Here is a 22,260-nt window from a genome sequence, read left to right as displayed (position 1 = left end):
CACTCAAGGGGCCAAAGACCCGCATGTGGCTCGCGAGCCGCAGTTGGCTGACCACAGAATTAGGGGGTTAGGGCCTCAACACAGGGATTTGTGGGAGTTGGACACAAACACCAAGCCTTGGTGTTACACTCAACTGGGTCACTTTTAGCCACGTGGCCTCCGGCACATCCCCCCTCACCTAACTCCTGGGAAAGGTAGATCCGTAGATAACAATCGTGCGCCTCTCTCTGAGTCCTGCACGATTTGAGAGGGAGCGGGGAACTCTGAGCTCCATCTTCCGGTTGGGGAAGAGAGGCTCTGAGAAATCTCTCACCAGAGGACACTCAGCCTGGGTTCCAGGGCAGGCTCTCCTTCTCCTTCACCAGAGGAAGGCTGGAACAAAGAGAGAGCCCAGGGGACACTAACCTGGCAGGGGAGAGGCCATGATCACCAAGGCGGTTTTCCCAGGACGAGGCTCATCCATGGCACTCCGGATGTGCTGACCCCTGCGGTTTCCCCAAATGGGGGAAACTCCACTGTGTGCTGTGGTAGTGGGGGACTGCGTTAGCACCCCTAGAAAAAAAGAGAGAGAGAGAACCCAGGGTGCTTGGAAATTGTGGGAGGGATGAATGAATGAATGAATGATGAGTGAATGAATGCATGGGCTGGGCTAAGAGATGGGCAGTAGGTGCTTCTAACCAGGGTCCAGCAATGACTAGGGAATCTACCCCAGTGAAAGGAGAAGAAGAAACTGAGCATCTGGGCAGCTGCTATATGCCAAGTGCGTGTGAGCCCTGTCCACGTGGCATGGGGTGTGCACAGTTGTGCTTTTTGCTGCAGAGACCCATTTTACAGAGCAGGTGGGTGGACAAGAGCATGGAACTTCTGGTCCACGGGCCCCTTCTGACATCCCGGGGTTAAAGCAATGTTATAGAATTTTCAAGAAAACTCTGGATGAAAGTTCCTCTGGGAAAACAAGGTCCCTAATTCTGCTTTTTGCCCCAAAGAGAAAGCCTGCATCTTTGTATCAGGTATAAGCCGGGAAAAGATAACTGTTAAATAAATACTAGTTGGTTTTTTTCCTGACACCAAACATCCTTAAATCTTCCACCCAGCTAATAAGAACTAATGCTTATGCCCTAACCAGTTTTGCTCAGTGGATAGAGCATCGGCCTGCGGACTAAAGGGTCCCAGGTTCAATTCTGGTCAAGGGCATGTACCTTGGTTGTGGGCACATCCCCAGTAGGTGGTGTGCAGGAGGCAGCTGATCGATGTTTCTCTCTCATTGATGTTTCTAACTCTATCCTTCTCCCTTCCTCTCTGTAAAAAATCAATAAAATACATTAAAAAAAAGAAGAACTAATGCTTATGACATGCCAGACACCAGGCTAAGCACTCGACTTATGCTATTTGAGGGGTTGGCAAGCTTTTTCCATAAAAGGCCAGATAATGAATACTTAATGAATTACCTTGTGGGCCACGCAGTCCCTGTCCTAGCCACTCACCTGCGGTGTAGAATCCAGCGGCCACATGTGCTCACGTGCGCATGTCTGTGTTCCAGTACAACTTACTTATGGACACTTATATTTGAATTTCATGTCACAATACATTGTTCTTCTTTTGATTTATTCTTCAGCCAGAAAAATAAATTAAAAAAATATAAAAAAATAGATTTAGAAAATGTCAAAACCACTCTTAGCTGGCAAGCTGTATGGACAGGGGGCGGGTGGAGTTGGCTCGCCGGCCATAGTTTGCTGACAACAACCAGATGCGGCAGATTTTGGTGTTACCTCGCTCTAAAGAGGAGGCCACCGCGTCCCAGAGAGGTTAAGGAATTTGTGTAAGATCACACCGCTCGCTGGTGGCAAAACCAGGATTCGGTGTCAGGCAGTCGGGTCCCGGGGCCAAGCTCTTCGCCAAGCTGCCACGTGACCACCGAACCTTCACTCGGAAGATGACTTTACAGATGGGGGAAACTGAGGCCCAGAGTGGGGATCAGGACTGCAACCTGCCCAGGAGCCCGCAGCAAGGCCAACACTCAGTCCAGGGCCTCTGCGTCCACATTGCGCAGCCTCCTCATTTGTTCCAACTAATTATCATTTGTCAGGCAGATCTGGACGTGCGGACATGAGAATCAGGGGTGGGAGGGGCCGATGGGGGGACGAGGAGGCAGGAGTGGGCGATGGGCAGGGGAGCCACCGCCCCCACACGCGTCCACACGCGTCCGCACGGGCACACACACACACAGCGGCTTCCATTTCCTGAGATGTCCACCTGCTTTTATGAATATAAGTGGATTTGTAACAAGCATTGCAGCTGCATATAAGGCATTCAGACATGGAGACAATTTTACTAGATAATAGACTATCATGCAGGATACAATTTAAATTAAAAAATGCAATTTTCACCTTGAAATGAACAAATGATTACAATTTCTATACAAATTAAGGCATTCAGCCTCTCTTTCAGTAGTGGCACCAGCCCATGAAATATGACATAATTACCATGAAATACATTTTCAAATATTTTGATTTTTGTCTGCCGCTTTTTAAAAAACATAGGCCGCCTTCTAGGTCTCCGAGTGTGTGTTGGCATTTCCCACCTTCTGGGAAAAACACATTAAAAAGAAAAACCAAAGTCCCCGAAGATGAAGTTGGCCCCCCTCGCTGCCCTCCCCGCCTCCCATCTCCTCACCCCTCAGAGTTCCCTGCCCTCCCCCGCCCCCTCCCTTGGCTCAGAGATAAAATTGAAAAAAGGCAGACGGAGGAGCGGGGACGCAGGCGACCAGCTCCAAAGCCTGAGATTTATCTAAATTGCTACGCTTATCTGAAGAATCGCATCTGTTGGTTATCTCAACGCCAGCCTCTCCAACCCTCCATCCCGCTCTTCCCTGGAAATCGAGTCCTCCGCCCCCAGCTCTCCCCCCGCCACCTCCTCTCTTATTTTTTAATTATTTTTCCATTCTGATGTCTCTTGATGGCTGGAGACCAAAGGATGAGCAGCCGCCGCCTGTGGCTCGCTCCAGACCCGGAGGCGGGGTAAAAACTTCGGGGTTGGAAGGGAGTGGACAGGGTCTTAGTTCCCTGGACTTGTTCTCTGTCCACTGGCCAAGATGGGTGACTCTGGTGAAGGTCATTCCTATTCCAATCCGCCTTTTCCCTGTGTCTGCCAGCCTCGAACCATCATCGCTTTGGTCTCTGCTTTGGGTGGACCTTGTGGGCCATTAGACCTGCATCCAAGTGACCTAAAAGCTGACTTTTGACCTCTCAGCTGGTTTGTGGTCTTGGTTCTGAGCCTCCTGCCCTGGCCCATCATCTGCTGGGCGGGCTTCACCACTCCCAACCCCGGACTTGGTTCCTGTCTGTTGAGTGGCTGCCTTTCCCTCCTGGAGGGTCCCCTGCTCTTCCTCAGTGCATCCCGGGCTCCCCGAGCCCGACCCATTTCAGGGTGGCTGCCCGCGACCTCTTTGAGATGTAAAAGGAAATCACATAATGTTATTAACCATCGTCATCCCGATGCATTTAAGGAACACTCACGCACAAGAAGCCTGGGGAGAAACTTAACGATAAGATGCACTGGTTAGAGCACCTCGCTTTTGCTCGGCATGTTCACCTTTGTTTTCCAAGCACTTGCACCGGCTCCAACTCGGTCCCACCTCTCCGTTGCCCTGTGAGGAGGACCTCACTCCCGAAGGGACCCACTCAGCATTTCACAGAGGAAGTAACCAAGAACATTGGACCAAACCGGGAAATCATCAAAACGATTCAAGACCCATCATTCAAAGACCCATCGCCGTGGCTTCCAGCTGTCGGTTTGGAAAGTACTTCATGGGACTTTGGGAACGTGGACCACACCCTCACCTCCGACCCCATCCCACCCTACACCTCACCCTCCTACCGCCTCTGGACCCCAGGGCCAAGCGAAGACTGGGCCATACTCCGGCTCAGAAAGCAAGACTGGGGGGGGGGGGGGGAGGGGGGGTGTCCTAGTGGAAAGAGAATGGTTTTAGGATCAAGCATCCGGAGTTTCAGAATCTCAATGCCTTCTCTTTCTTGCTGTCTGATGTTGGCCACATTAATTGGTTTCTGGACCTCAGTTTTCTCATCTACAAAATGGAGGCGATGATACTTCTGAATGAAGGCTGTGAGAATTAACTTTTAGAGCATGCGGCAAGCCTTCGGCAGGTGTGAACTTTCCCCTCTCATGCTGTGGCTCCCGGCTTGATAACGGTTTTTAAAACATATTTTTTAAAAATCCTTTTAGTTCATCAAGAAAAGCCCAACCTCCAAAATGTCTATCACTTAGACACTTGTTGTGGGGGTGAGTCAGGTTTCTATGCCTGAAATAGGGACCAGGGTAATGAAAGATGAGTGAGTGAGCATCCAGGGAGGGGGCGGTATGAGTTGAGGGGAAGCAGGAAGGAGAGATTATTATTATAAATTATTACAAATAGAGTATTTATTAAGCACTTGTTCTCTGTTGCAGGCTCTGTGTAAAGTCCTGTATCTCACTGAATTCTCATAACCATATTAGGAAGTTACTTTTAATTTCATTTACCAAAGAAAGAAGACTGAGTCACAGAGGCTATGTTCTCTTTTTTTTAAATACATTTTTATTGATTTTCAGAGAGGAAAGGAGAGATAGAAACATCAATGATGAGAGAGAATCATTGATCTGCTGCCTCCTGCACGCCCCACACTGGGGATCGAGCCCACAACGCAGGCATGTGCCCTTGACCGGAATCAAACCCAGGACCCTTCAGTCCGCAGGCTGATGCTCTCTCCACTGAGCCAAACCAGTTAGGGCGAGAGGCTATGCTCTTTGCCCAAGGTCACACAGCTGGGAAGTGGCAGAGCTGGGAGCTAAAAACTTGCTCTACTCAACTGTTCTAGGTAGACCAGATGACCGTCTTTTTCCAGCTATTTATTTTCTCAGTAGAAAGATATAACCATATAAGATATGGCCTAGGCACCATGTGAACAGCCAGTAGGCTGAGTATAGCATGTTCACAATTAGCTTTATTCCAAGTCAGAACTCACTGGTGCTGTGTACAGGAAGCAGGGTAACCAAGCACCCCTAACAGCCTGCCCCACCCCAAACACTCATTGAAAAGGTCAAACTTTTTTTTAACTTAAAAATGTATTCAAAGTTTGTATTCTGTTCCCAAATGCATGTTATAATATAAAAATGGTGCCAGGTCAGCTCACAAATTCTGTCTAAAACCACTATCACTAACCCCCAGAAAAGTTATATTACATTTTTTTTTTCTTGGCTGTGCATGGCTAGCAATTCAGCAAAAGATCAGATCTTCTTAAACAGCCTTTTCAAAGCTGAAGTTCTTAGAATAAAGCTCCATTCATTATTGTAACATCCGCACATTCTAACACTGAGTCGCTTTAACATCCTAACATTATAACATTGTCACCCTTGATTTTGACATTATTCTAACGCTCAGCACTGCCTCGTTCCAACATTCAATCTGTCCGGTCCCCACTGAAGCCCTCGAATCTTCCATGGACCTATTCCCAGGGTCTGATTCTAAGTCACGGACAGGAAGGTGCTCAGACCTGGTGGCCTCCTTGCTCCGGGGGCGGGGGGGGGGGGGGGGTAGGGGGGGCGGGAAAGCACATGTAGCCCTGGAGACCTTCCTGCAGGCATCCAGGCAAAGTCAGACTCTCCCCTGTCCCCACAGAGACTCAACCAGAACCTAATTAAGGTGTTTGATTATCTTGAAAAGGGGGCAAAATGACCATCTAGCAGTTGTTTGAGACCCTCTTGTGCAATAGAGTAATTATTATTACAGCTAATATTTGCTAGGTTCTTACTAAGTTCACTCATTATGTCATTTAATCCTCAAAGTCACCTTCCAGGCTACTATTATTGTTCCCAACGTACAGATGAGAAAACAAAGACTCATAGGGATTCATGGGCCTGTCCAAGTCCCACAGCAAATTAAGGAGAGAGGCGGGACTTTAACCTCAGCTCACGCCTCTGTTGAACCAGTGAGTATAGATGGAATATGGGGAATGGCAAATTGAAACCATAGCCTGACAGAGCTTAATTAAATTTTATTGAGTGAATGAACAGTCCTCTTAGGAATTCATCATCCAACATTCAGATGGGTGAAGGGTTACCCTGTTTAAAGCATAACTGACGCTCAGAGTGGCTGAGATATTTCAAAGGATCACACAGCTCCAAACTGACAGGGAGGAGAGGGTGGGAATGGCTGGCACACAGGGCCGCTGCTGTGCAGAGCTCCCTGCCCTCCGTGCTGCTTCCGCAGTGAGGCGGTGCCCAGGCTCGGCCGGGCCATGCTGGGTGCCCTGGGAAGTCGTTTTTACCACGTTATTATGGCCTTGGGTTTGGGGACCTTGAAGATGCTTTAGGGAAAACAAATTGTGAAGTTTCTGTCACTCAGGTCAGAACCCTGTCTGTTATAAAGGCAGGATTTGCTAAGCCATGTATTAAAGCTGACTGGGGGTGATGGAGGAGGGGAAGTAAACATCCTTAAGCATCATTATAGTCATGGACCAAGGAATTCCACCCCTGGAACCCGAGTCTCAGGGAAAAACCTGGGATGGGGCAAAGCCCTCTCCAGCGGGGTGCCCGGGACAGTGGGATACATGAGGACACCCCGAGGTCCAACAGAGGCCTCTAAGGAATGTGGTTTCTCCACTCAGTGGCTACTTGGCAGCCAGCCTTAGCCACACAGGGAAAGGTTGCTAATCCAACGATAAGCCAAGCAATTTAGGACAGAAAACGGACTTTATGATATGATCTCAAATACGTTAAAGTACCTAGAACGTAGACCAGAAGGGGATGGACACGGCCATCGAGAATGGAATTATGACTCTCTTTTCACTCTCTAAATGGACGTTCTATTGCCTTGAAAGCTAGAAATTCATAAAACAAAACAAAACAGAGGCAAACAAAGAATGCGTGTGCAAAGGGAGACTAGAAGAAAAAGGCACTGTTCTTGTCTTCACCTCTTGTTATTGACAACGTTCCCCTGCTGGAGAAAGGAAATGGAGGGAAAGAAATTTCACAAAACGCAGAACGGTTTAAGCCTGAATGTGTCCAGTGACTAAGGCCTAACAAAGGCTGCAAAGGAAAGCGTGCCCCCCCCCCCCGCCGCCCCCCACCCCTCTGTCTGCACGATGCACACAGAGGACTCCCCGGCTCACCTGGAGACCCTGACCTCTCCCCGTTCTCGCGAGATGTGGTGGGTGGATGTCCTCCCAGGGCCCTTCCTGCCGAAACGTGCTGAGGCCCACCGTTCAGGAACCACCAGCCTGGCTTCCTCGAAACAGAAGATTCCAGGGTCCATAGGAAACCTCCAGAAATCCCCACCCCTGCTGAGCAACAGAGACGAGGCAGTACTGCTTGTTTTCTTTTCTTAAAATATATTTTTATTGATTCCAGAGAGGAAGGGGGAGAGAGATAGAAGCATCGGTGATGAGAGAGAATCACCGATCAGCTGCCTCTTGCCCACCCCACACTGGGGATAGAGCCCACAACCCAGGCATGTGCCCCAACTGGGAATCGAACCGTGACTCCTGGTTCATAGGTTGATGCTCAACCACTGAGCCACACGGGCCAGGCAGTACTGCTTATGTTATCATTAAGAATATTTTCATAGCAGCCACCACTTCTTGAGCACCTCACGTATAAGAGCTAAGACCCCAACACGCATTCCCTTAGTTAATCCTGGTAACATCTCAAGAGGCAGGTGCTGGGATTGTCCTCCTTTGGGTGCACAGAGAGTTTCTGGTTAAGTGGCTTAAGGGCCAGTGGCTGAGCTGGGACTCCAGGCCTGGTCTCTCTGACCCTCCCCAGCACCCGGCTGGACTCCCTGGTCAATATCACTGCATGTAGGGAAGCTTTGCTCATTTACTTGTTAAGTATGGAAAGATCTGCAAGATAGACAGTTAGGTAAAAAAATGGCTCCGTGGTCGTGTCGACCTATGAACCAGGAGGTCACAGTTCAATTCCCGGTCAGAGCATGTGCCCAGGTTGCAGGCGCATTCCCTAGTGGGGGGCGTGCAGGAGGCAGCCGATCAATGATTCTCTCTCATCATTGATGTTTCTGTCTCTCTCTCTTCTCCCTTCCTCTCTGAAATCAATAAAAATGTATTTGATAAATAAATAATCAATCCCAGAAGCTACATGAGGAGCTGTTGACATTGGTCCCCTTTAGGGAGGGGGGCAGGGAAAGACGCCTTTGTCCTCTGGAATTTTGAATCATGTGACTGTCTGATAGTCAATACGTAAAATTAAAAAGGTTTTGAAACATGAGGAAAAGGAACACATTGGTCTTAAAAGCACAAGCGAATGGGCAGTGGCCACCAGCCACGCGCTCACTGGACCGGGCTGGGCGCTGTCCCTCCTGAGCAGCCTGTGGGTCTCACAGGATTGGACCCGTGTTTCTTGTCTGTCAGTGCCTGCAGCGCTCACTTGCACCATCAGACGATTTTCATGAGGGAGCCTGAGTCCATGAGGGCCTCCGGGCTCCCAGGGCAGGCGTGGAGTTGGTGGTTCAGATTTGAACTAGGGAAGCTTTAAAAAAATAGAAACAGGTCAAGAACACTGGACACACACAAACATTTTTTTTAAAGATTGTTAAAAAGAATTTTACTCATTCAACAAATATTAAATGAACACTTACTATATCCAGGAGCCGTGTTAGGCCCTGGGTGCAACAGGGAAAAGACAGTCACAGCTTCTGTCCTCAGAGAGCTCACATTCTAGCCCAGCCGTGGGCAAACTACAGCCCGCGGGCCAGATCCGGCCCGTTTGAAATGAATAAACTAAAAAAAAAAAAAAAAAGACCGTACCCTTTTATGTAATGATGTTTACTTTGAATTTATATTAGTTCACACAAACACTCCATCCATGCTTTTGTTCCGGCCCTTTGGTCCAGTTTAAGAACCCATTGTGGCCCTCGAGTCAAAAAGTTTGCCCACCCCTGCTCTAGCAGGAGGAGACAGGAAGCGACTGGACAAACAAAGGCTGGAAATAATCAATGCAGCTGTACATGTGGGAAGTAGCAGAGGACTCTGAGAGGCGATGAAGGGGCTGAATTAGATGCCTCTGAGGAGGCTACATTTACTGGGACCCTGAGTGATGCCCAGGAGGCAGCCACCTAGAAGCTGGGGAGAAGGAACAGTAAGTGCAAAGGCCCTGTGGCAGAGAGAGGCTTGGCTGTTCATTCTCACTGTAACAATTCAGACAAGACAAGGTGACAGAGACCCCTTCACCACCCCTGCAAGGAGTCTCCTGTCTGAGCCCATGTCCGTTATCACTGCTGTTCCCTCTTCCAGAGCCTGCCTATGTGTCCCGTACATGCACAGCAATACAGCTTGGGGAGGGCGAACGCGTGGGCTCCTATCGCGCATACTTTTCTGCCGTTTTGAAGTTCCACGCACTCTATCGTGACGATCTGTCATTGTCAGTCCCTGTAACTCTAACTCATTTTTTAAAATTCACTCTTACTTTTTACTCCACGAACATCTATAAACCACCCACTGGAAGCCAGACCCAGGATACGAAGGTAAATAAGATGCAGGCTCTGCTTTCAAAGAGCTTACATCCTATGGGAGAAGCCGGACATCAAATCAGGCATTTAAGCACCCGGGTCTGCGGACCTGCAGGGAGGGATCAGAGTATGTGTGTCCTGGCGGAGGTGGGGCGGGGGGCGGTTTGGGGGGCTGAGCCAATCAGGCTGTGAGAGGGAGCAAGATGGGAGGTGGGTAGGGGGGAAGCGTGGCAGGTGGAGGTCACAGCATGTGCAAAGGGATGGAGGCATGACAAGGAATGGCAGGTTCCGGGAGTCACAGTAGCCCAGTCCGGTGCTCAGGATGCGTGAAGGAGAGGAGGGGCAGGAATGCTCGGGCGTGGGTGGGCAGGGCCCTGGGAACCATGTTTCTAAAGCGTGACAGGCACATGCTACGTGACAGGTGTCGTTCTAAGCTTTACCTGTATCACCTCTCAGTTTTGCAACCATCCTAGAAAAGGCTACGGTGATCTCTGTTTTAAAGGTGAGCAGCTGAGACGCAGAAAAAAAGGTTCAGAAACATGGCAGCTGCCCATTCCAGACCAGGGGAGGGCACAGCCCTTAACGCTGCGGACACTGGGAAGTGTGGAGGGACAGCTTCCGGTGGCCTGTCGGGGAGGGAGGACTTGCTAAGGGACAGTCTCAGAGGGACAGACAGGAGGGGCCTGGGATCAGTTGCTGAGGATAAAGAAGATGATGAGAATATAGATGTGTGGCTCTCACGCTTGAGTCCTCAGCAGACATCACTGCAAGGCTTGCTAACTCACACACACACACACACACACACACACACACACACACACAGACTGAGCTCCACCCCAGAGCTGCAGATGCAGGCGTCTAGGACAGAGCTACATTTCTAACAAGTTCCCCAGCTACTGCTGCTGGGAACCACCTGAGAGTCTCTGAAACAGGTAAGGGTGGGGCGGGGCATGGGGGGGGAGGGGGAGGGGGGAGGGGGAGAGCAGGGCTGCAGAGGCCCTGGCGCAGGGCCTGGCCCCTATGAAGTCTCGGGACTCTGTAGCTATTATTCTATTTCCAGGGAGGAGCTTAGGACACAGAGGGGCAGAGTGGTTTGCTGAGACCCCCACGGCCATCAGGGCTTCCTCAACCAAAGTTCATAACCTCCTTCTCTGCCCCAGCTTCTTCCACAGCGGCCTCTCCTCCGCGCCCAGCCCCGGCTCCCCAGTTCCTCCTCTGCTGAGCGTCAGCACTCAAGGGGGTGCCCCTGAGCGTGTGGGAAGGGGGGTCAGGCCCAGGGGTGCCTCTGCCATTTGAGGGGCAGAGGGGAGGGGACAAGGGGAGGAGGAAGGCCTGTGGGAGTGGAAGGGAGGAAGAGAGAAAGGATGGAGAGCATTCTGGGTATCGCTCAACAGATGTTTACTGAACATCCACTGTGTTCTTGGAACAGCTCTAGTGGTTCAGATGGGGAAACTGAGGCCAGACAAGAGAAGGGGCTTGCCAAGAGGCAATGGGCCTGGGACTAGACACCAGGTCTCTGTCCTGAATTCCCCATTGGATGAGGGGGTCCCCAAGCCAGCCCAGGCCATTGAGGCCGAGTCCAGGAGCTGGACTGCCCCTCCTTCTGCCACGTAGGTGCTGGCCAGTGATGCTGAAAGGCAAGAGGGAAGCACCTGACATTTGGTGCGCTCCTACTATGTGCCGGTGCTCCCCGAAACCCTGAAAGGTAGGTACTATTGTCCCCAGGCTTTGGATGAGGAAACTGGGGCTCCAAGTGATGAGGGGACTTGCCCAGGACTGTTTGGTGAATACCTACTATGTGCTAGGCTCCTATGCCAAATTAGCCCTTCACTTATTTGGTCTAAGGGCCATGCTGTGAGGTTACAGCGGGTACAGTGGGCTAGGAAGGTGAGGCTCAGAGAGGTCCACCATCCACCCAAGGGCACACAGCCAACTAAAGGTGTTTTCCGGAGGCAGGCGGAGCGGCTTGGACAGAAGGTGCCCGGGTCGGGGTGTGTATGTGTACCCTTCCATTGACCCCGGACCCTGGGCCTCGGACCCCACTTCCGCCCTCTATCCCAGCAGTCCCTGCAGCTGTGCTGGCCCCTTCCAGCCCCCCAACTGTCACGGATTATGCTAGGGACCCCGGGGACAGGGGAAGGAACATCTGGGTCTTGTTACAGGGCCTGGCTGGGGGTCTGGGGTGGGGGTGCTAAGGCAGATCTAAATGAGTTTCAGAACCTCAGCAGGGCCCAGTGTGGGCGGGTGAGGGGCCGAGGGGCCGAGGGCTGTGCCGGGCTGAGCAGGACAGGGATCACAGAGGCCAAAGGACCCTTCCTGAGCCGCTGGGGACAGCAGGAGGCGGGATTACAGGATTAGTTCAGGGGGCAGCGCTGGGCAGGGGGCTGGCAAGGGGGGCCCCAGGCAGCAGCTCAGCCAGCTCTGTCCCCACCTCCCAGGGAATATGGTTTGGCTTAGGGGCCAACTCCCCAAAACAGGTCAAACCAAATTCAGCTTGAAATTCCTGGCCGGTCACGGACGCCCAGGTGAGGGCCGCGCGCCAACATCCACAGTGCGGCCAGGCGAGGTCATGCGGGCATGGGGTGGGGTCCACACCACAGGGACGTCTAGGGGGCTTTACCGCTGTTCGGGGTACCACTGGCAGGCCACAAGACAAGCGCCAGCCCTGCCTGCCCCCGAAGCGTCCTGGAGAGCCCCCAGACACATCCTTGGTAGCGAAACGGAGGCAGCAAGAATCACTTGATAAAGCGCGCTTCCCTGGGACCCTCCCCATGAATGGCCAGTTGAGGAGACGGGGCGGTGCCTCCGCCTGCCCTGCTGAGCCCAGGCAGCCTCCCCACCCTTCCAGGCCTCAGTTTCCTCAGCTGTGAAGTGGGCTCACACCTCATAGCCCCACCTGGTAGAGCGGCTGGCCGGGCTCAGTGATAGCCACCTAGAGCCTTCACCCAGCTCGCCCAGCCTGCACCGTGGCGTGCCTGCTGGATGCACTGTGGGTGCTCGCAACTGAGCCAGGACCCGGGGACCCCTTCCGTCCCGGTCCGCCACCCCCTTTGCGTGTATCCTGGGTCTCAGTGTTGCCAGGGGGACCCAGGCAGCAAAGGGCACACGGCCCCTTTAAGGCGGTTAAGGCGGGCCCCAGCTGGGCCGCCTGGGTATGAGCAGGGACAAGATTAGGTGGCGGGAGGCTCGGCCCAGGCCAGATGCGCTGGAGCGGGCCTCGTTATGTATTCATGAGCTGCGAGGAAAAGAAATAAAAGGATTCATTATCGCCCAAACTGTTACTAATGACATGTACCTGGAGCCCGAGCACCTCTGGAAATCCAATGCGACACACTCCCAGGGAAAATGCGCCGGGCCCCGCGCCCAGGCCGCCGGGAGCCGGCCCCTCCCCGCCCGGCCTCATTGCCATTCACCGGGGCGACATTTACAATTCTTCTGCCATTATGTCCAACCAGGGCCCCTGAGCCTCTGTCACGACCTGCACATTAGCTGAAAATTGGAAATTCCACAGCGTGGCCGTGGCCATGGCCGTGGCCGTGGTGGGCTGGGACGCAGCGGGGGGCGGGGACCGGAGGTGCACAGGCCTGGGGGAGGGGGGTCCTGGGGGGCAGGGCCGCGGGGACAAGGGGAGAAATGGTGCTGCTGGCCCTCAGGGCCACCGGGCCTCAAGCTGGTCACCCGCGGCACCAAGGCCAGGCCTATGTGCCAGACCCCGCTGGGTGGCTCGGGTGATGACGCCCCCTTTTACACTTTTGCCTTTGTCTCCCTCCTCCCCGCTCCTGCTGCCTCCTGATAACAACGACAACCCATTGTTCCCTCCAATAAAAACAGTAACAACAGCTCCACAAGAAGCCGTGGCCCAGATCTTATTTTACAAGATGAAGGGGTCCCGGGAGCAAGGCACAAACCCCATCTCAACCCACCTCCACCACACAAAGCGAAGTGGGTTCGGTTTGGATCCCCACTTACAGATGAGAGATCCCAGCTGGGAGTGGTGAGGGACTAGCCCAAAGGTGGGCAAACTTTTTGACTCGAGGGCCACAATGGGTTCTTAAACTGGACCGGAGGGCCAGAACAAAAGCATGGATGGAGTGTTTGTGTGAACTAATATAAATTCAAAGTAAACATCATTACATAAAAGGGTACGGTCTTTTTTTTTTTTTTTTTTTTTTTAGTTTTATTCATTTCAAACGGGCCGAATCTGGCCCGCGGGCCGTAGTTTGCCCACGGCTGGACTAGCCCAAGGTCACACAGCCAGGAAGGGGCAGAGCTGGGATTTGAACCAGGGATGAGGTGATTCTGAGCTTGGGCTTTGCTCTGGCACCACATGGAAACCCCACCTTCTCGGGCAGGCTCAGCCCCCTGTGATCGGCCCCTGGGATGACCCCCAACCGGCTGCCCCACGCGACAAACTGTGGGCTTCTGATTAAGCGCCGTGGTAGGAAAGGTGCCGCCGCCTGTCCTGGCTGCTCTGCCCTGGGTCGGGGTGGGGGGTGCAGGTACCCCATCACCCGTGTTTCCTGCATCCTGCAGAGTTTAACACCCACGAAGTGCACAGGTAAGCCTTGTGGCATGGCCATCTGACCGTGTGGCTTCGGAAGCAAAGTTATGAGGGGCTGGGAGACGCAGGGAAGACCGGTTTGTGTCCTTCGCATGGCAGTACTCTGACTGGAAATGGCTGATAAGATATAGTATTTCAAATAAACAATGGAAAGCCTCTTAGCATAAACACGTCCCCAAGATTTTTGCGTCCCTGGAGTTCAAATTGACTGGGTGTCCTGTATTTCTATTCGCTAAACCGGGCAATCCTAGCTTTGAGAGACCCCCAAGCTACCCCACAAGGGGCCTGGCTCACCTGGGGGATAGGGAGTCAGTGCCCCAAACCACTAGTTCCCAAGATCTTAGGAACTTCAGCTAGAAATGCTGTTTCCCAGACCCCCTTAGGGCTAGGTGTGGTCACATGAGTAAGTTCTAGTCAGTGGTACGTCTGTAAAATCTGATGTCAGACCCATCTGGGTCAAGCCTTAAAAAGAAAGGACAGACGCTCCTCTTGCCCTTTCCCACTTCCTACTCACTGGGTTGCAGATGAGATGGCAGGAGCTGCAGCAGCCATAACTGAATGCAGAGGTAGAAGTCACATGTTGAGACTAGCAGGGCTGACACTTTCTTGAGTGTTACTAAAAAGAAAAAGAAAATAATAAATCAAATAAACAAAGAATTTCTAACTTGTTTTAGCAACTGTAGCACTGAGGTGTTGGGGTTTATTTGTTTTAGTAGCTTCACCTGTACCCCACCTAACGTACTTTCCCACCAAAATGCCAGCCCCCATAAAGAAGGGACTTAGTCTGAGTCCCTGTTATAATGCCAATGGGTGTCACCAGAGGTCCTCAACACATATCTGTTGAACAAATAAATGAATGAATAACCTACATGACCTCTAAAGGTATATTAACAATTGATTAATCAATAACTGCAATCATTAACATTAATGAAAACTTAGTAAATTGGTACATATATCAACTCCTTTGATCCGATCCTAAGGGAAGGGTTCCTACCCGCTGAGAGAGGAACCATTCTTGTCCCCATTTCACAGATGCAGAAACTGAGGCACTTGTCCTAGTTCAGAGAGCAAATGGGTGGTGGAGCCCAGATGCAGTCTGACTCTGGGGCTGCTCGCTTAACTTCATCCTGATTCCTATTGCGGGGCGGGGGGGGGGGGGCACAAATGGGTGACTCCATAGCTTTATTCAGACATTTATTTTATCTTCCCAACAGTATGTGCCAGGCACTGTTCTGGAACCTGGGGACTCAGCAATGAACAAGACGAACCAAAAGCTGTGCCTACATTCTAGTTGGAGAGACAGACAATAAACAAGATAAATAAGAAAGTCTACACTGTTACTGTAGGGTTCCATGTGTATGAAGTTCAAGAACAGGCAACACTAATCTATGGTGATAGACAGCAGAGCAGTGGCTGCCTTCAGAGGGAGGGCTGGCCGGAAGGCGCCCGGGGGCTTTCTGGGGTGAGGAACATGTTGTGTCTCTTGACCGAGGAGGTGGTAACATGGGTGTGCACGTTTGTCAAAAGTTATCAAACTGTACATGTGAGAGCTGTACATTTTACTGTTATAAATTACACCTCCGTAAATAAGGAAAATACATACGAATGGAAAATATATATAGTGTCGATGGGTCTAAATGCTAAGGGTAAAATAAAGAAGGAAATGGGGATTGGGAGATTAGGATTTTACCTAGGGTGTCCATGGAAGGAAGAGAGGGATGGAGGAAGAGGAGGGAAGGAGAGGAGGATGCAGGAGGGAGAAATGGGTGAAGAAATGAGTGAAGAAATGAATGGATGGGTGAGTAAAAGCCATGTCTTGTCCAGAAAGGGAGGTACATTCAACGATGTGGACCCACCTGGAGCTCCTCCAACCTGAAGGGGCAGTGGCGGCTTCTACGTGAGAACAACTCTCTTGATCTGGGTCCTGTCTACACAAGAGCATGGGATTCTCGCAAAGACTCGTTTGAGGACAAACCCTGAGTCATGGGACAGACAGGCCCAGGTGACTGCCCTGGTGCCCTGTGTCCTCCTGTGTCAGCCACATCTCTCCACCCTGGCTGCCCTCGCTGGCTATACCAATGGGCACGGACTGGCAGCGCGTTCTGATTTAATCAGGGCTGCAGACAGAACCCTCCTGCTGCCAGCGCTTGCACTGCCCGAGGCCCGGATGCTCGGATTAATCCACAGGATGTCACAGACACTGTTCTGCTGTGTTTGTCATCTTCCCCAGCCAGGTGTGAGCTTTCCCAAGGCCTGGGCAGGAGGCCTCAGCATCCGGGCGCAGTGCCCCCCTCCCTGCTCACCTCCCTCCGCCTTCACATACACCTCCCACAGGTCAGGAAGATGGGCGGCCAGTGACACTCACCAGGCCCGAAGAGAGGCCTGGGACAGGACCCTAAACCAAATGTCTGCCTCTGGGATGGGCAGCGAGGAAAGAGACAGATGCTAGATGCTGGCCCGGGAGGCCCATTGGGTTAGAATCCTGGCTCCATCCCAGGGGAACATGCAGTTATCCTAAACTCCCACCATGCCCCCACCAATCCCCTCCCCGTTTCATCTTCGTTTCAACAAGTGTGGTCTCATCCCACAGCATGCGACCAGGAATGCTACAGTGAATCAGACATGGGTCCTGCCTTCAAGTAGTCAAAGGTCTCTGGGCCTCAGTTTTCTCATCTGCAAGAATGGGACACCACCACCTCCCTGGGCCTCTTCCTAGGGCAATGGCGAGGCTCTGGGAGGTGGTTAATGTGGCCACGAAGGGGAAGCCGTGGAAAGAAGACCAACATGGAGTCAGGAGGTCTGGGCTCAAGTTCCAGGCAGCCACAGCCAGCCCAGGGACTTTGGGTAAAAACTGCCCCTCCCTGAGCCTGTCAGCTCAGCTGCAAAACGGAGGAATACAAATAATCAAAATAGGAGCTCTTTGCCAAGTGCTTGCTACGTGCCAAGCACCATTCTAAGCACTTTACAGGTATGAATTAACTTAAACCCCATCACCTCCTATTTTATAGATGAAAAAAGCTGAAACCCAACATGTCAAATAACCCAAGGTCACGCAGTAGGCGGTGTTCAAGGTCACGCAGTAGCAGTTGCTCAAGGTCATAGAGTAGGAGTTGCTCAAGGTCATAGAGTAGGAGTTGCTCAAGGTCATGCAGTAGCAGGTGCTCAAGGTCACACAGTACTAGATACTGGAGCCAGATTCAAAGCCAGGCATCTGGCTCCGGAACCTGTCTCCTCCCCCCTCCTGCTCCACAGCCTCGCACCACCCAGCAGATCCCCCCTCCCCCCGGGGTCCATGAGCAGCTTGGCCCAAAAGAGCAGGTCCCACTGGGCCGGCCACAAAGCTGACGTACAAGAAAACCATCCACGATGCTCCCGTGGAGTCCTCAGCACCCAGGCCCGGTTCTTTCACAAATTTCTTGGTATGTGTTTAGTTTGGGGTTTTTAAAAATATATATTTTTATTGATTTCAGAGAGGAAGGGAAAGGGGGAGAGAGAGAAACATCAATGATGAGAGAGAATCATTGATTAGCTGCCTCCCGCTTGCCCCATGCTGGGGATCACCTGCAACCTGGGCCTGTGTCCTGACCAGGAATCGAACCGTGACCTCCTGGTTCATAGGTTGATGCTCAACCCCTGAGCCACGTCAGTCGGGCCAATTTGGTTTTTAAAAATCAGACGGAGAACTCTCCCAGGGTAAGCGTTCTGCCTCTCCCCTCTGACAGTTTCTCCAGGGCAGGTGCTATGTCTCTCCCCTCAGGTTGGGAGCTCCCCGAAACAGGCTGCTTCCCCCCATCATTTGGGGAGTTTTGGGGTGAGAACAGGAGGGGAGCACTGATTGGTTCTCACCAGTTTTGCACCTGCCTGCCCCTAATCTTCCCAATTCCCGTCTAAGGCCCAGCCTTCCTAGAGACATCTGGTCTACCTCCTGGGAAGACCACCTGCCAGGTGACCTTCTCCAGCCAGCCACCTGGGCTAAATGAAACATCCTTTCCTAAATCGCCCCCAGAATTGGCTGAAGTGAGAAACCTAGAGCTGGGGCCTTGGCTGCTAAAGTGCTAAGAGTTTATTCAATTAGCAGGGGCGTGTGAAGCCAGCCCTCCCTGCCTGCAGCCACAGCCCAGCAGGCTCCCGGCACTTCCCACAGCCCTGCCAGAACTGCCCAGCTCCCGAAGAAATCTCAGCTTCCCCGTCCGCCTCCTGTGCGGCCCTCAGCCAGGCTCTCGAGGTTTCCGCTCACCCAAAAGCTGAGGAGAATGAGCGAGTCCAGCCTCCTCAGGGGAGTGATGGCCACGCAGCCAATGGTGGCGGACTCGGGCTTCAAACCCAGGTTCCCTGTTCTGCTTTTGCACTTGCTGTTCCCTCTGTCTGGGATGCTCTTCCCCCAGATCTCTGCTGGGCTCCCTCCTTCTCACCCTTCGGGTCTCAGCTCAAATGTTGCCTCCCTTGATCACAGCATCTCAGCGCAGGCCTACCCCCACCCTGAAGCTTCCATCGCCTTCCCTGCTTAATTCTCCAAGGGCACCTGTCACCAGCTGGCATGGTCTCATCTACCTGCTCACCACCTGACTCTGCTTTTAGACTGTTCGTTCCATGAAGGCCGGGCGTGGCTGCCTGCTGCGTGCCATCTTGGTGATAGCTGTCCGTCAGCACCTGGCATGTACTTGCCCCAATAAATCTTTGTGGAATGAATGAATGAATGAATGAATGAGGGTCCAGAAACCCCATGGTGGGACTTGGACCTTTTCTGTGGGGGTAGCAGGAGGGATGCCAAGGGGAACCAGCACTGCGGGCTGTGCCCTTTCCACAACCCAGCTGTGGCTGCAGCCGCCTCTGATTAGGCCCCAATTAACAGAGAGGCCTTTCAGCCATCGGCTTCCATTAGTCGCTCAGACTTTAGCTATGACGCCTGGCCAATGGCCAAGAAGTTGGTCTCCAGAGAGACCGGTGGAGGAGGGCGCTCAGAAGGCCTCAGCGTGACTGTCCGAGCACCGGTGGGAGGGCTGGAGGTAGTGTGGGGAAGGGGTACGGAGCTGGGGTTAGCTGGGGTCCCACTCAACCTCCCCCTTCTTCGCCCGACTTCTGGCTGGGCCACCACCATGCTGTGTGGCCTTGTGCCCATCCCTTGCCTTCTCAGGGCCTCACTCCCATGACTGCAAAGCGAGAGGCCTGGAAGTTTTCAGGGCTCTCGCAGCTCACGGGTTCTGAGTGGCATCTGGCTGTGACTCCCACCTTGTCTGGCTGCTCAGGGTCTCCCGGCCTCTCCTCCCACTGCTCTAGGCAGCCTCCGTGCAGCAGCCAGAGTTAAGTTCACGGTGTTGTGCGGCAGCCAGAGTTAAGTTCACGGTGTTCCGTCCCTCTCCTCTGTCTCCCCTGCTGCCTGCCTCTGACATCACCCCACCCCTGCCCCTCTGCCCTGCCCGCAGGCCTCATGCATTTGCTCCCCTCCCGTCCCGTCCCCCTGGAGCGCCCTCTCTCCCTCCCTCCCTCTGGAGCCACCTCTTCACCCTCCACCTTCAGCACGTCTGTCAGCTCCCAGCTGCCCTCAGTTTCCCTCCTACGCCCAGATCCAGACCATTCCTCCTCTGGGCTCTCACAGCACTGTTTCACCATCCACATGACCTTTTTTAAATCCTCACCCAAGGATAGGATTTATTTATTTTAGAGAGAGGAAGGGAGAGGGAGAGGGAGAGGGAGAGGGAGAGGGAGATAGAAACATCAATGATAAGAGAGAATCGTTGATCGGCTGCCTCCTGCACGCTCCACACTAGGGATGGAGCCTGCAACCCAGGCGTGCAACCCAGGCGTGTGCCCTGACCGGGAATCAAACTGTGACCTCCTGGTTCATAGGTGGACACTCGACCTAGGAGCCACGATGGCCAGGTGGAAGGTGTTTTCAAGCATCATCTTCTTCCCACCATCTTCCCATAATGTCAAAAGGGATCATTATCCCCATCTTACAGAAGAGAAAACTGAGTCTCAGGGAATTCAAGGGCCTGTCCCAGGGGCAGAACGGAGGTAAGGAGCCAGAATAGCTGGTCTCCACTCTGGTAGAGTGTGCCATTGGGCGGTGGCGTTTACTTTTCATCTTTATACGTCTCTATATTTTCTCTAATAAGCATGTCTTACTGTAATAATCTGAAGGAAAAATAAGCAAACACTACAAAGAGTTCCTTGGTGGGTTGCCTGTTTGTTCTGGAGCCGTAGCACTGCAAGTCTATAATTTCTGTCTCAAAGACACTCTATCCTGGCCCCCGCAGCCTGCGTAATGGGACTTGCCCCCAGGGCGCTCTGGCCCCCACCCACCCCTACTGTGAACAGTGGGATCTGCAGACAGAGTCCCAGGTCTACTCCACACCAGCTGGGAGCCGTCGGGCAAGACTGGAACCTGGGAGCCTCAGTTTCCTCATCTGCAGAATGGGAGTCAATTACACCAAGTGGCCTAAGACTGTATACTCCACCAGGGTTTATTGAGCACCTACTATATGAGGGCATCTGACCACTCATTCACAGAGTGGATGGCAAATTTAACGCCTCCCTGAAATTCTGCCTGGAACTCGGGGGGAGAAATAACTAAGCAAACAGCGTCACGGGCTGTTGTTGTCCTCTTGTCTCTGTCCCGATGGCAAAGCCTCGCACATCCAGGTGGGCGTGGTGCCTTGGGAACTGGGCAGACCTGGGCAGAATGGAGCCTCCCTGGGAATGGCCGTCCCCAGAGGATGGAGGGGAACATACCACAGCCCCCAAACTCCAAAAACCCCAAAAGACCCCGCTTCACCCATCAGTTTTCCACACTGTGAATCGATTTTCAAGGGTGTTTCCCAGAAGTGGTCTGGCCTCTCCGCTGCTGTTATTCATTCATCCCGCCCGGGCCGCCCGCTGCCTCCTGGCCAAACCTTCTCCAGCCTCACTGCCTCCATCACAACTGAGATGGGGGGTGGAGGGGCGGGGGAGCTGGGCAGGAGGCTGATTCCCGTAAATACCCCCACCCTCCATGGGTGTGGATGCCAGCCAGCACCCACCCACGCCCCCCCCCCCATATCCTGGCCTTCACCAGCTGAGGCCCTTGGCAAGGCTGGGCCAGGAATGCCACACTGGGGCCAGGGGAGCCTTTCCCAGGCTGGGGCTTAGAGGACAGTGGTCCAGGCCAAGAGGCCAGAGCTGGCGGGAGAGAGACTTCCTGCCCCAAGGGGGGGGGGGGGCGGGGGCAGAGAGGGAGATCGCTGCCAGCTTCCCATGCCACCCCAGCGTGCAGATGTTACAGGGAGTGTCAGGGGTGTGCAGGGAGGAGGAAGGTCTGCCCAGGGAAGGTGGGAGAGGAGCCCTGGACAGGTCACTGGGAACAGCAGGAGGCGTGGGACGGAGGACACCAGCTGCCTGTGTCACTGACCTGCCGTGGGGCCCCAGGCCACGCCCCCCCTCTGGGCCTTGCTCCTTCATCTGCAACCCAAGAGGGCTGCATGAGATGGTTCACTTCACAGCATTCACTGAGCACCTACTGAGTGCTGGGTCCTGGCCCCCCTCCCTACCCTTCAGGGCTGACATCTGTGTGGGGAAGACAGACGGCAAAGGATTGCAGTGAAAGGCCCCAGGGAGAAGGTGTGAATGACAGGAGGCAGGACCTCCCTGGGGGACCTGGGTGAGTAGGAGTTGGCAGGTGTCCCAGAGGAGGGACAGAGCATGGTGCCTACAACATTACCGATAGCAGCAGTACCACCAACAGCTACAACGATAACAGCCCCTACCCCAGCCCCAGCATCGCCACCACCGCCAATGACAACCTCAACCCCAACACCAGATTCTTCCACGTCGCCAATATCCAGGACAACTGGGCAGCCATTGCATTTTGATAAGTTCCTACCCAGAACCCAAATGGATAGAGCCCACAAGGTACTGCTGTGCCTGAGGCTGCTGTCCCTCAGTCCTCCCCCTAGTGACCACCCCTTCAGTGTCCCATTCTCAGAGACACTGCAGTGAACCCCGAGGCTTTGAGGAACCCGGTTTGGGAACCAGTAGGCTGGATGACCTCTAAGGGCCCATCCAGCACTGCCATTCTAGGCTGCATGAGGCTTTTAGGAGACCCTCAGCGGCACTCTGGCGCACGCTCACACCCACATGCAAGGCTTTGACCCACCCACCCCATCGCAGGGAAGCAGCTCACCATCCCGTGGGCCCAAGACCCCCACAG

At 53.2% G+C, this 22,260-nt stretch overlaps 1 non-coding gene across 1 annotated transcript; it reads left to right on the top strand.

Moving 5' to 3' along the window:
* Positions 1-397: 397 nt before the first annotated feature.
* Positions 398-555, top strand: LOC132232270 (U1 spliceosomal RNA). Its single transcript, XR_009452386.1, has one exon. It is a non-coding gene; the product is annotated as a U1 spliceosomal RNA (small nuclear RNA).
* Positions 556-22,260: the final 21,705 nt, after the last annotated feature.

Source organism: Myotis daubentonii, chromosome 3 (assembly GCF_963259705.1).
Source record: "Myotis daubentonii chromosome 3, mMyoDau2.1, whole genome shotgun sequence".
In the NCBI taxonomy this organism is placed as follows: Eukaryota; Metazoa; Chordata; class Mammalia; order Chiroptera; family Vespertilionidae; genus Myotis; species Myotis daubentonii.
This window is presented reverse-complemented; position numbering and strand designations above follow the sequence as displayed.